Here is an 11922-nt window from a genome sequence, read left to right on the forward strand (position 1 = left end):
GGATACGAATGTAGATAGTACCGCTGACCAATAGCCGCTCCCCGAGTCTGTTGACCTGGTTGAGCTACGCGGATTCCCGCCAATCAGAGCGTAGGAAGGAGCTGCTATTCCGGAGGCGCGCTGGGCGGGCAGTGCGGTGGGTGCAAGCAAGTTTCACCTGTCAATCAAAGTAACGTGGGCTCGGTAGGAGCCATGGTAGGAGCATGGACCTATAAAGAAAGGGTAGAGCATAGTTGGAGATGTGCACATAAACGCACATACACGCGCCACGCACATGCACGCACATGCACAAACGAATCAGCCTTCACAGACACATAAAAACACAAACGCAGTCACTCTTCGTATCTGCTGTGAACCTTCCAAACAAGTGTCAAGGCAAATCAACTCAACTCTCTCTGGCTTCCTCTTCTCTCTCTGTGTTATAATATGCAGTGTTTATTTGGTAAGACTTGAACTTACAATGTGTTCCACTTCTCTTAAACCAAACACATTTTTATTTTTTATTATGCTGCTGCTCACTACATGCTTAAGCAGCGCACTGCTATTTCTGTTTGTTGTTTTCATCTAGTCTATAATCAAGCCACACAGATAGCTTATAGAAACAAAAAAACAAAACAAAAACAAAAACTTTAATAGGACACCGTGAGGTCCTGGTACTGTGAAAAAAAAGTATTCTTCTATAGTGTGAATACTATTTCAAAGCAAAGGAGGGAAACTTGCCAGAGGAAAATCCTGAATTGTAGTAATAAAGTTCACATAGGTATGTAATTGTCCACCACACAAATCCAGACAGAAACTGACAGAGAAAATGGTTTCCCAATTTTTTTATTTTATTTGCTCAATTAATGCACAAATACAGACATTAAACAAAGAAGGTGTTTAACACATAAACATACACAGGTAGCATAAATAACTGACTCCACCACACACCATTTGAATATACTCTGTGCACAAAACCAGTATAGGAAATTATAATCAGGTTAGCCAGCTTGTTTGTTGTTGTTTGTTTCAGCGCAGCGGGCATGGTCAGTGTGGTCAATGGGAGAACCCAAAATGTTCTTTAAATCAAGATCACAATCCTCACACACATAACAATCATGAATAATGTTGTTAAGGACACAAGATAAAAGAGCCCCTTATTTATTAACCCTTCTTTAAATGGCCTATACAGCTAAACTACTCAACACTACATGCAGAGCGCAGGTCAATGACATTGAATAACTTGCGTTAACTCTTTTTAGTAAAAAAAAGATTTTAGTGGACCGGTGGCATTAAGATCAGACAAACCTTGACCAGTGAGCAACTAACAACAACGGCTGTGAGAAAGTGACCACGTCATGTTTGTGGGTGGTTGAGATAGGGTCGTAAAGCAGGCTCAGAGTTCTACCGTGCTCCACTTATCCCATCTAAGCACCGCTCACTTCACACGGAAATCCCCCCCTTAGCTCTGCCATTGGCTTAGAAAGCTCAACCTCTGACCCTGTAACCCATGACCTCATGCAGCGGCTGATCCAGTCCATATGAGAGACTCCTGACTGTGGCCAGCCGCAACCCTTTTCCCCCAGTTCTCTCTCTCTCTCTCACACACACACACACACACACACACACACACACACACACACACACACACACACACACACACACACACACACACACACACACACCAAACAAAACGTACACACAGGTGCTTCCAGTGGGTGGTATTGTTAATCACAGTGGGATCCACATGCAGCTACACTCTTGTGTATGTGTCTGTTAGATGTCCCATTTTGTCCGTTTCTATGTTTGTTAACACTTGTCTCAACCTTTCACCTCTGTCACCCTTCCTCCCTCAGCTGGACCAATCCGATAGGGCCAAATTATAAACCAATCACAGTGTTCAGCTGTTTACTGCTTTCCCAGCTTAAATTTGACTAAAAGACAAATCCTTTCCAGCCTTTATGGTCCATAATGTCTAAGCTATAGCTCAAAATGCGCCTTTTTAATAATCCTATAATTAGTTAAGTAACATGAGCAATAGGTTATTGTATATACACCATTTTTTATGATTTAAATTATACTCACATGGTGGATACCAACTGACTTAGACAAACAAAGAATGTGTAACTCTACTCTAACAGCTTTCTAGTGTTTCAAAAAGCTGCAGCAACGTATGATTATTACATTTATTAGATAAAAAAAACAGGGCAATCATTTCTACATCTCTCTTTTTTGGTACTTCAAGAAATACATTTAAATAAACACATGATTATACTCAACTGCCAAGTGGCTGCAGGAGTCAAGTACAGGTGTGTGAACATAAAGTGGACCTCCCTTAAAGGCAGAATCCGTAGCTTGAGATTTTCCACCACCTGAGCATTTCAGGAACGTGTGAGGCTTAAGGACATAGGTTACTTATTTTACAATCCAGGACACAGAGTGCATGGATCCTGTATCACATTATCATTTTTACTTTCTTTCTGCAACTCAGTTTTCTTTTCAAAACAGTAATTTAAGGCACACTAGGTGAATGTGTTGCAGTCATCCTGGTGATTTGCTCCGGATCCTGTGCCATGCCATGTACCACTTGAATAGCCGAAGCAACAACAACAACAAAAAACAGAGCTCGAGCAGAATTTAGTGTTAAGAACTTCTCCTCTGTTTGTGGAAATTGAAATAAAAGCAGAACCTGAGACAATGGGTACGCATGACATTACATTTCCTCCACGCTATACTATAAAAAAGAGGTAATCGTTAAAATGTTTGCTTCACTGATCTCTCACTTCTCTAAACAACACTTTGGCACAACAAGACTGTCTCCTCCTCGCCCACACACAAGGCACCTGCTGGACTGAGTCACGTTTGGATATCAGTTATTCAGTCGTATTTACCACAAGTCGTCCGCGTCCATCTTCTTTTCTTCACCTCAGCACACATCTTTTCAAACATGTCTACTTGCCCAAGAATGCAACACAGTGGAACATGACATTTAGGTTGCCTCAATGAACAGCATGATATGGAAATGATAGAGTGAAAGATATTTGAGTGGAACTGTTTGACAGTCATAAAATATCCATGGGTAGTGGGGAATATTCTCAGCCTTCAGTTGTAAAACAAATTCAGCATCAGAATCAGAAATACTTTACTGATCCCAAGGGGGGAAATTCGGTTTGTTACAGTCGATCCAATTCTAGAATTAGAAGTACTTAAAGTCTTAAAAGAATATGTGCATTATACTACAATATACTGCCTAACAAATGCAAATATGACAATAGTAATATAAGAATAAGAAGTATATAAATGTGTTAATTGTGGTACAATATTAACACAATGTAAGCACTGAAATATTAAATTACAGTCTTAAGTCCAGTCTATTGACTTGAGAGAATAGTTTGATGGCCACAGGGAGGGAGGATGTTTTGTGCCACTCTGGTGCAACTTGGTACAGTGAGTCTTTCACTGAATGTGCCAAAATGTTGCCACAATGGCAATGAAAATATACTAAAACTTTGCTCATATTTGTTGCATATATTTTGCTTTATCAGGGCAGTTTCCCTTTTCAAAAGCTGATGCTTTGCACTGCTATCATACAAATGTTTTTTTTGTATGTTTATAACATAATATTTAAAGTGTTTTCATAGTAAAGCAAAGTTGAGAAGTTGATGTATCATACTCTGAGAGGGGTTTATTATTTCCAATATTAACAGCACACTGTACTATGCATATGTACTGTAATTCATTGAATGGCAACCTTCATTAGCAGCGAGCATTGTGAAAGTCTCCAGCTTAAGGTCAGGCTGGCAGTACATTGTGTTAATTCAGACCTTGGCCTGTGCAGTGAGGACAATACGATTAAGATTACAGGATTAAGACTTAAAGGTAACCCTAAATGGCTTACATAGTTAGACGAAATAGGCCCCATTTAAGGAATGTGTTCCAGGAGGTAGATCAAGCGTGTGTTTCCACGTTGTGTGTTCTTGAAATGGTTCGAACGTTCTGCAGTGTTCCGCTTCTAGTGATCAGACAGCAACAGTCACCAGGCAAATAGATAATTGCACATGAGCTCACTGGCCTCCTGATTTCTTTAACAAATAGCCCGTCCCCTCATTCACTTCTAAAGTCCCCCCACCCTCTCTCTCTCTCCTGGTCATTTGTTTAGAGAGGAGAAGCATACAATTAGCCCCTGCTTTGGATGAGGTACAAGAACCTGCCATATAAGCCTCATTTGGTTTGCAAATGTCCCATTTCTTTCTGATTTTAGTGGCTAAAACAAATGGTTAGGCTTTGTTTATAAAAGAGGAGGGAGAGGGAAAGTGGGGGGAGAGAGATAAGTGACATGAGGGAGAAGTGGCTTTTTTAGCTGTGACCCTGTCATCTTGCCTGAGAGGCTCTCCCAGATAATGACTGAACGAGCCGCTTTGTGTGGGACGACAAATGGAGTGATCCCTCTCTCGTCCCACTCACCGCAAGAAGAGCGTTGGTGTGATGTGTGTGCGTGTGGGCGTGGGTGTTTGTTTGTGTGTGTGTGTGGGAGCTCATATGCAAACACATGTGTTCTGTCGGGGTTGTGTGCTATTTGTGTGTATATGCGCATTTGGTTAGTTTGGTTAGTCTCAATGTGTGTGTGGTTTTGCGTGTCAGTGTGTTTGTGTGTCTGTGTTTCTGTGTGTCAGCAGAGGGTGTTAAGGAGTGTATTCATGGTTATGTGTGTGTGTGTGTGTGTGTGTGTGTGTGTGCGTGCATGCGTGCGTGTGTGTGTGTGTGTGTGTGTGTGTGTGTGTGTGTGTGTGTGTGTGTGTGTGTGTTTGTGCTTGTGTGTCAACAGAGGGTGATTTGCATGAGTGTTCTGGTTAAGATGTCCCATGGAGCTCTTTTTGTTTTGTTTTGACTCTCCTGTTTTTAATGGACAACCAAGGACATCATTTGAATACAAGCACCCGCTCCTGTCTGCCACTTTCTCTGTATTTTGGTTGAGTTGTGTGTGTGTGTGTGGGTGCGTGCGTGTGTGTGCGTGTTCGTGTGCGTGTGTGTGTGTTTGTGTTTATGTGTGTGTGTCTGTGTGTGTGTATGTTGTGTGATTGTGGGGGTTGCACGCTGTATGCTTTTCTGTTTGGAACAACGTAAGTCTCTTTGTGCCAAATCCGGTCCTCCTGTGCCCAATTTGGAGGGAGAGGAGGTTCAGAGGAGCAAAGGATGTAATATATATTTCAACATTGGCGGAAGGAGCACACTTCACTTCTCAGGATTTGGCAGTGAACGGACCCGTCATGGGACAAAACTGCTAATCTGTAGTGTCAACACAAACTGATGCCAGTAAGAACTGATGATGCAAACATTCAAGAGGATTTGCTTTGCCCGCTTCACTTTGCTCTATGAGAACTTTCTTCTTGTGGCCTTTAATGTTGACATGTTCTTGGATAAAATCCCTTTGTTTTGTCATTTCCCCTATCTCCACTATATCCTACAGTTACATTAAAGTAATTCTCCTCTGAAAATCCTTTTAAACGTCATCATCACTACACTTGGACGTTTGACCCCTCACTTTATAGAGTTATGAATGCGCAGAGTTTGAAACTTCAAGGCTGTTTTTCCGCATTCATCGGCCGAAAGCTCCTCCGAGCTTGCCCTAAATCTCGCTTTTGTGACATAACAACTGGCTCGGAAGCTAATCACGGCTAAATAAGCAACTTACAGAAGTGTGATGTGAGGACTGGAAACCTCCAGTGTGCATGCAGTCAGTGAGGACTTAGCGGTGAAGTAGGCATTGTGTGCAAAAGTTCGAAACAGGTAGGCCTATGAAGCATTTCCTCAAATCTGAGATTTCATATCTCCACAAAGTCTCCCGAGTTCTCCGCACTAGTCTGCAAATGACATCATCCCCTACAGTTTCTGGTTTCAAGCTTTCAGAGAGCTATGTTGTGATTGCTGAACAAAACTGAAGCATGCATCACAGATAATGGAGATAGCATGTGTGAACATGGCTCAGGGCAAGACTTTACTCATCACGGTCATCAGCTTGTTCATCAGAGTTGAGGAAACACAGATCTGGGATGCAATTTCTTTTTGAAAGTGGTCATTCTGTCCAATAGTGAAGACATTTTGAAGACATATTTTAGTTCCTGTTTCACCTTCATAAAGGTCGGAATGTATACAAATCCTCTACTGCTGTTAATGTGTCCTGTGTTCTATGTTTGTGAATGATTGTTCTATTATTGTGCTTTAATTCTATTCAAACTTAGGGCCTATATTTTTAGGCATGCTTAACATTAGGTGCACTGTAGGTGCATTGCTAGGAGGGACTGTTTCATAGTTTTATCCTGAGCTGATAACAATCATAGAGAGAGTTTTTTTCAATGTACGGAGTGCTGTGAAGTGTGCACACAAAAAAAATCTTGTTTTCCAGAAAGAAAAAGGAATGTGCTTCAAATTTGTATGACATTACAGGTAAATAACCCATTACACTATTTGTGTCTTTATTACCAAAGCTGTATAGAACATGTAGGGGATATTATTTGTTATAGTGACTCTGAGGGTTTTCCTCTTATCTGCGTTGGGGGAAAAATCCACTTACACTCTAGTTCGAAGGTGTCCCGGATCCAAGCTATGCAAAACAGGTTTTTGGCATTTGTTGAAGCCACAGTATGGTGTTCATTCCCAGTTTGCAGAGTTCTTGTATAATTTATGACTGTGCATTAAACAGCCTAGCACCCGGCAGCCCATCATGTAAACAGATCAGGGCTTTTACAGGCAGCTTGCCGGCTGTTTAAACAGACAAAAGGAAAAGGGGAGAAGGAGGGAAATTAAAACCTAAATGGAAAACATGTGCGACTTTGTGTGTGTGTGTGTGTGTGTGTGTGTGTGTGTGTGTGTGTGTGTGTGTGTGTGTGTGTGTGTGTGTGTGTGTGTGTGTGTGTGTGTGTGTGTGTGTGTGTGTGTGTGTGTGTGTGTGTGTGTGTGTGTGTGTGTGTGTGAGTGTGTGTGTGTGTGTGTGTGGGGCGGGGGGGGAGGGGGCAAGTGGACTATGTGGAAGTGACACAGTGTGAGGCGAAAACGCACATAAAAACTTGCAAACACATATAAACGTGCACATGCAGACAAGCACCGCATGCACACACAGGCACACACACATAAACCTACTCACCACAAAACCTCCAGTTTTACCAAGACCAGCTGTGAGTGGAGTCATATCAAAGGCAGCATGTGGAGCAGGGCTGTGGTGCTGCGCAGAAGATCAGGTCCAGATGGGTTATAGTCTGTCAGACAGACCTGCTCTCGCCCCTGCTCCGTTTCATGCCCGCTTTGTTACTTTTAATATATTGCTGAGGCCTATGCACTGATCTTTTCCCTTATTTTAATGGCCTTCCTTTTCGAGTCAAGTCAAATATAGGAACAACGGAGGTGACATGCAACAAAACAAATGAAACCGTTTGAAGTCCACAACATGTGTTTGTGTGTTGTGTACCTTGGCTGAGAGCCACCAGGACGTCCGCCTGCATTTTCTGATCACAGAGACAACAAGCTAAAACAGGGCTTTGAATTGGCAGGAGGGAATGAAGAGCGTACAACTGTGTGAATGTGTTTTTAACAAAAGAGGTTTTGTCGGTTACTCCGTGTGCCCTAAAATGTGTAGTGGCAGTCGGGGCCATGATCTACAGCAGATGGTTGAGCAAGAAGGCCGGCTAATCAACACATTCACACAAACACACACAAACTACATCAAGGAGTTTCGTGGGGGGAGAGCATGGCATTTGATAATACACACCAAATCATTTAAGCACCTTTTTAATGAAACAGCAATTAGCACAAACCACGAGGTCAGCACAAAATCACATTCATAACACTTGACTCTGGAAACAGGAAGACACTCTGAGGTTAACATTAGCATGAAACACTGTATGAATGCATGTTATCGAAATGGACAGATATGCTCTCGAAATTATGATGGTGGCTTAATTGTGTTGCCGTAACAACAGTGTGAGTTGGGGATGTTTCTTAAATGAAACCAGATTTACCTGCAAAAGTAATTGTTTTAAAATTTGGTATAGGCTACTGTATTTATTACCTTTTGTGCATATGGTGTAAACTCTCAAAAAAACCTTCTTGTTCCTCAGTAGAACAAAAGGGAATAAAGGAAATGATGCAAGACCAGACCCCAGACCCATTTCTACTTACAGGAAAAATATGGGGGAAATAACACAGACCAAGTGGACCACATAGAACACATGTATGATGTTTCTCAAAAATTGTCAATATATATTTTTTTCAATCCTAAATTCACAGCGATATTTTTGTAACTTGTTCTATATAAATGTGTTCATGAAATATGGTCAGACTAGGTTATGTGTAATACAGGACACTTTATTAAAGCATTATAGCCTACTTGTTATGGGTTTAAACGCACCTTTAGTAACAAAAAACAAGCTTTAAAAAATGTGCTAATTCCTCCAATTGTGTGTACCTGTCACACTGCAATTTTTGGTCACATGACTGTCACATTACCACTACACCAGGATGATGAGTATATGTGACTTAGGGACTAAATCAGTTCAATTCAATAAAAAAGCTGTTTAAGGAAGATTGTAGGTCATTCAAAGTGTGTGTTACATGGGTGTCACCATGGGTCCTTATAACCTACTGTGTCACCGACCTCATCACCTCAAATGTGGCATGTCTTACAATCAGACTGAAAACAGCCCAGTTGTTTCAGATATTGCTGAGATAATAAAATGCAATTGAAGGTTGGCTTGAATAAACCGCGTTTATGAGTTTGAAGATTTGTCAGACGGCATAACAAAGATTTGTCAGACGTCATAACAATGGACAGTGGTTTAGACTTTTAATTTACTGTTGTCTTCTACTATTTACTCATGGGCTCAATTTTCCGTGTAAATATAAATGAAGCCTATTTAACTGGTAATAAGCCAGGTAATAATAATTATGTGTACATTCTAGGCCAAAATGGCAACTTTTTAGTGTGTGTGTGTGTATTTCTACGGTGGCGCTGAGCATTCACCAAATAAAAAAAAGTTTCACTGCAGGATCTCGTAATTACGAGATAAGTATCTCGTAATTACGAGATAATATCTCGTAATTACGAGATAATTATCTCGTAATTACGAGATAATTATCTCGTAATTACGAGATAATTATCTCGTAATTACGAGATAAGGATCTCGTAATTACGAGATAAGGATCTCGTAATTACGAGATAAGGATCGCCCTCTCATTCATCAATAACGATGTCTGTGTGTGTGTATTTGTGTGCAGACGAGGTGAACCTAGCCATAGGAAAACGTAGGCAATAGCCTTGGTTTCCGGACTACAATGGGCCCCATAATCAATAAACTTATTTTAAATATTTGTTTAGGCTACTGTTCATTCATTAATCAGCGATCGCATCGGGTAGGCTACTGAGGGACACACTTTCGGCTTTACGCCCGTGATCAGCTGCTGAGGTCCGACTGGGCTTTTCTCCTGAATAGTCCCAGTGACTGCATATCTGCACAAAGTTGACATGGCTATCATTGTCATGCCCTCCTTGTAGAAAGTTCTTATGTGTTTGTATGAGTCATGGATTACACCGAGTTTAACGACTGCATTTAATCAAAGCATTCAATAAAACTGCGTTCCGATACAGTAACAAACAGGAGGTAAAAGTGAACTAGCCCACCGGGCATTCTGATTGGATGAGGCAACACAGTACGGTGGCTCCGGTGGCTCATAATGAACAAACTGCATACAAAGTGAAAGTGTGTCCCTCATTTCCCAATGCGATCGCTGATTAATGAATGAACAGTAAACAAATAATTGTATTGATTATGGGGCCCATTGTAGTCCGGAAACCAAGGCTATTGCCTACGTTTTCCTATGGCTAGGTTCACCTCGTCTGCACACAAACACACACACACACACACACACACACACACACACACACACACACACACATCGTTATTGATGAATGAGAGGGTGATCCTTATCTCGTAATTACGAGATCCTTATCTCGTAATTACGAGATACTTATCTCGTAATTACGAGATACTTATCTCGTAATTACGAGATAATTATCTCGTAATTACGAGATCCTTATCTCGTAATTACGAGATATTATCTCGTAATTACGAGATCCTGCTCTGAAACTTTTTTTTATTTGGTGAATGCTCAGCGCCACCGTATATTTCTGTGTGTGTAACCAGTGAATTCCAGTGGTCTGTGAGACAGATTAGCGTGTTATACTAAGCTGAATGGTCCTTAAGACTAGTAGCTTTAGGTCTTTACACATTTTTACTGAATAACACAAGGAGCATATTGGCTTTGAACCAATTTTCACCAGAATTTTCTAGTCCCTGAGTGCACCCGAAAGCTGCTGAGAACCGTAGCGTATGATGTTCTCTTTTTATCAATGCTGCAAAGAAAGTTTTACAGTTCTGGAAAAGAAAAATTAAACTTGATGGTGAATGATCTAAGCAAGTTAAAAACTTTCGCATATTTTAGAACTTGAAGGAATATTTAAATTTGTTTTATGTTTATCTTGATGCCTCACTCTCGGGTTCAAGACAAGGCAACAAAAAACATCCCTTTAAGTGTGCATGCATTTTTGAAGAAGAAATTGGCAAAGGCTGCTCATTGTCGCTAGTTAGCTTAATCACAATCACAAATGCATGGTAGTCAATGGCAAGTATCAGCCTACGCTTCCGCAGACAGCCAGAAGATATACTTTACAACATCACTTAACGTTCCTGTGTGCTTGTAGGGACTTGTTTATTACTACAGTATGTGGCACTCTATATTCTCTGCACTTTATGTAATTTCAGAATCAAATGCCGTTGACCTACTGACATGCTCATCTGCCATGGTTTGCGCATTTCTATAACGGTGGAAAATTCGAAATAACTCATCTTGCGGCCAAAGTGCAGCCCGTATAGCTCATAATTAAAGGTGAAGTAAGTGATTTATTTATGTTAATATACCGTAAGTGTTAAATCGCTCTTTATTCATACAGTGATCACTTACATTGTATGCACGTTTCATAAAGCCGATCTCTCAGTCAGCTGCTCTGCATGTAATCGGCAAATAAACTTTTCGGGGGTCCATAGAGAACGCTACAAACCGACACCCGTCTCACACATGGTCTCACTGCCGGTGCACGCCAGAGCGACATATGGGTGAATGTTTATGCGACTACAATGGCGGAGCAGGTACAAATCCTTCCCAATGTTTGTTTTGATGGTTTTTATCATGTTTTATCACACTTATGGATCTGAGATGATGCTAGATAACTCGCTGCTTGAAGACCGCAGTGCATTAATGTGGTGACGTAGGGACGAGCGAGGGGACTGCTAACTGCAGTAACTGACAGGAAGTTAGCTAAATAACCATTCCGCTTACAGCACCTTAAAGACTTTTAAGTTACACATGGAACTGCTCAATGATTAAGATGTGTTCATTCATTGTCGTGTTAAGTGCTTCAGATGAAGTCCTCCACAAAGTACCCCACGTCGTGTAAGATTTTGAGAACATGTGAGATCAAAAACTGTGATTCTCCCTTTGTCTTGGATCTGTTCACCAGCTGCTTAATATCTGGCCTTACACATATCTGTTCGCTTAATGTTATTCCATTTGGTATCTCATGATTTTGCAGCAGCAGAGGAATGTTCAAAGTCCAAAGCAAAGAGTCAAACTTTATACCACTGGGGTATTCTGATCTGCCTTTCTAGATCTGCGTGTTTGATCTGTCTATTCTTTTTGAAGCGCTCTCTTCTAGCGTCCTCCTCACTTTAACAAGGATTGAACAGAAAGCAGAATTGAAGCTGCCAAGTCGCTCAGACACAAAAACATGGAGGCTTTAATGTAGAGTGTGGAATGCAAGATGAAGTGGATCTCCTTCAGCAGCCTCTGAATTTTCAGACAATATTGCATTTTTAAATGCATCATTCCCTTTGTTGT

The sequence above is a fragment of the Ammodytes marinus genome, assembly GCF_949987685.1.
Source record: "Ammodytes marinus genome assembly, chromosome: 2".
NCBI lineage: Eukaryota > Metazoa > Chordata > Actinopteri > Uranoscopiformes > Ammodytidae > Ammodytes > Ammodytes marinus.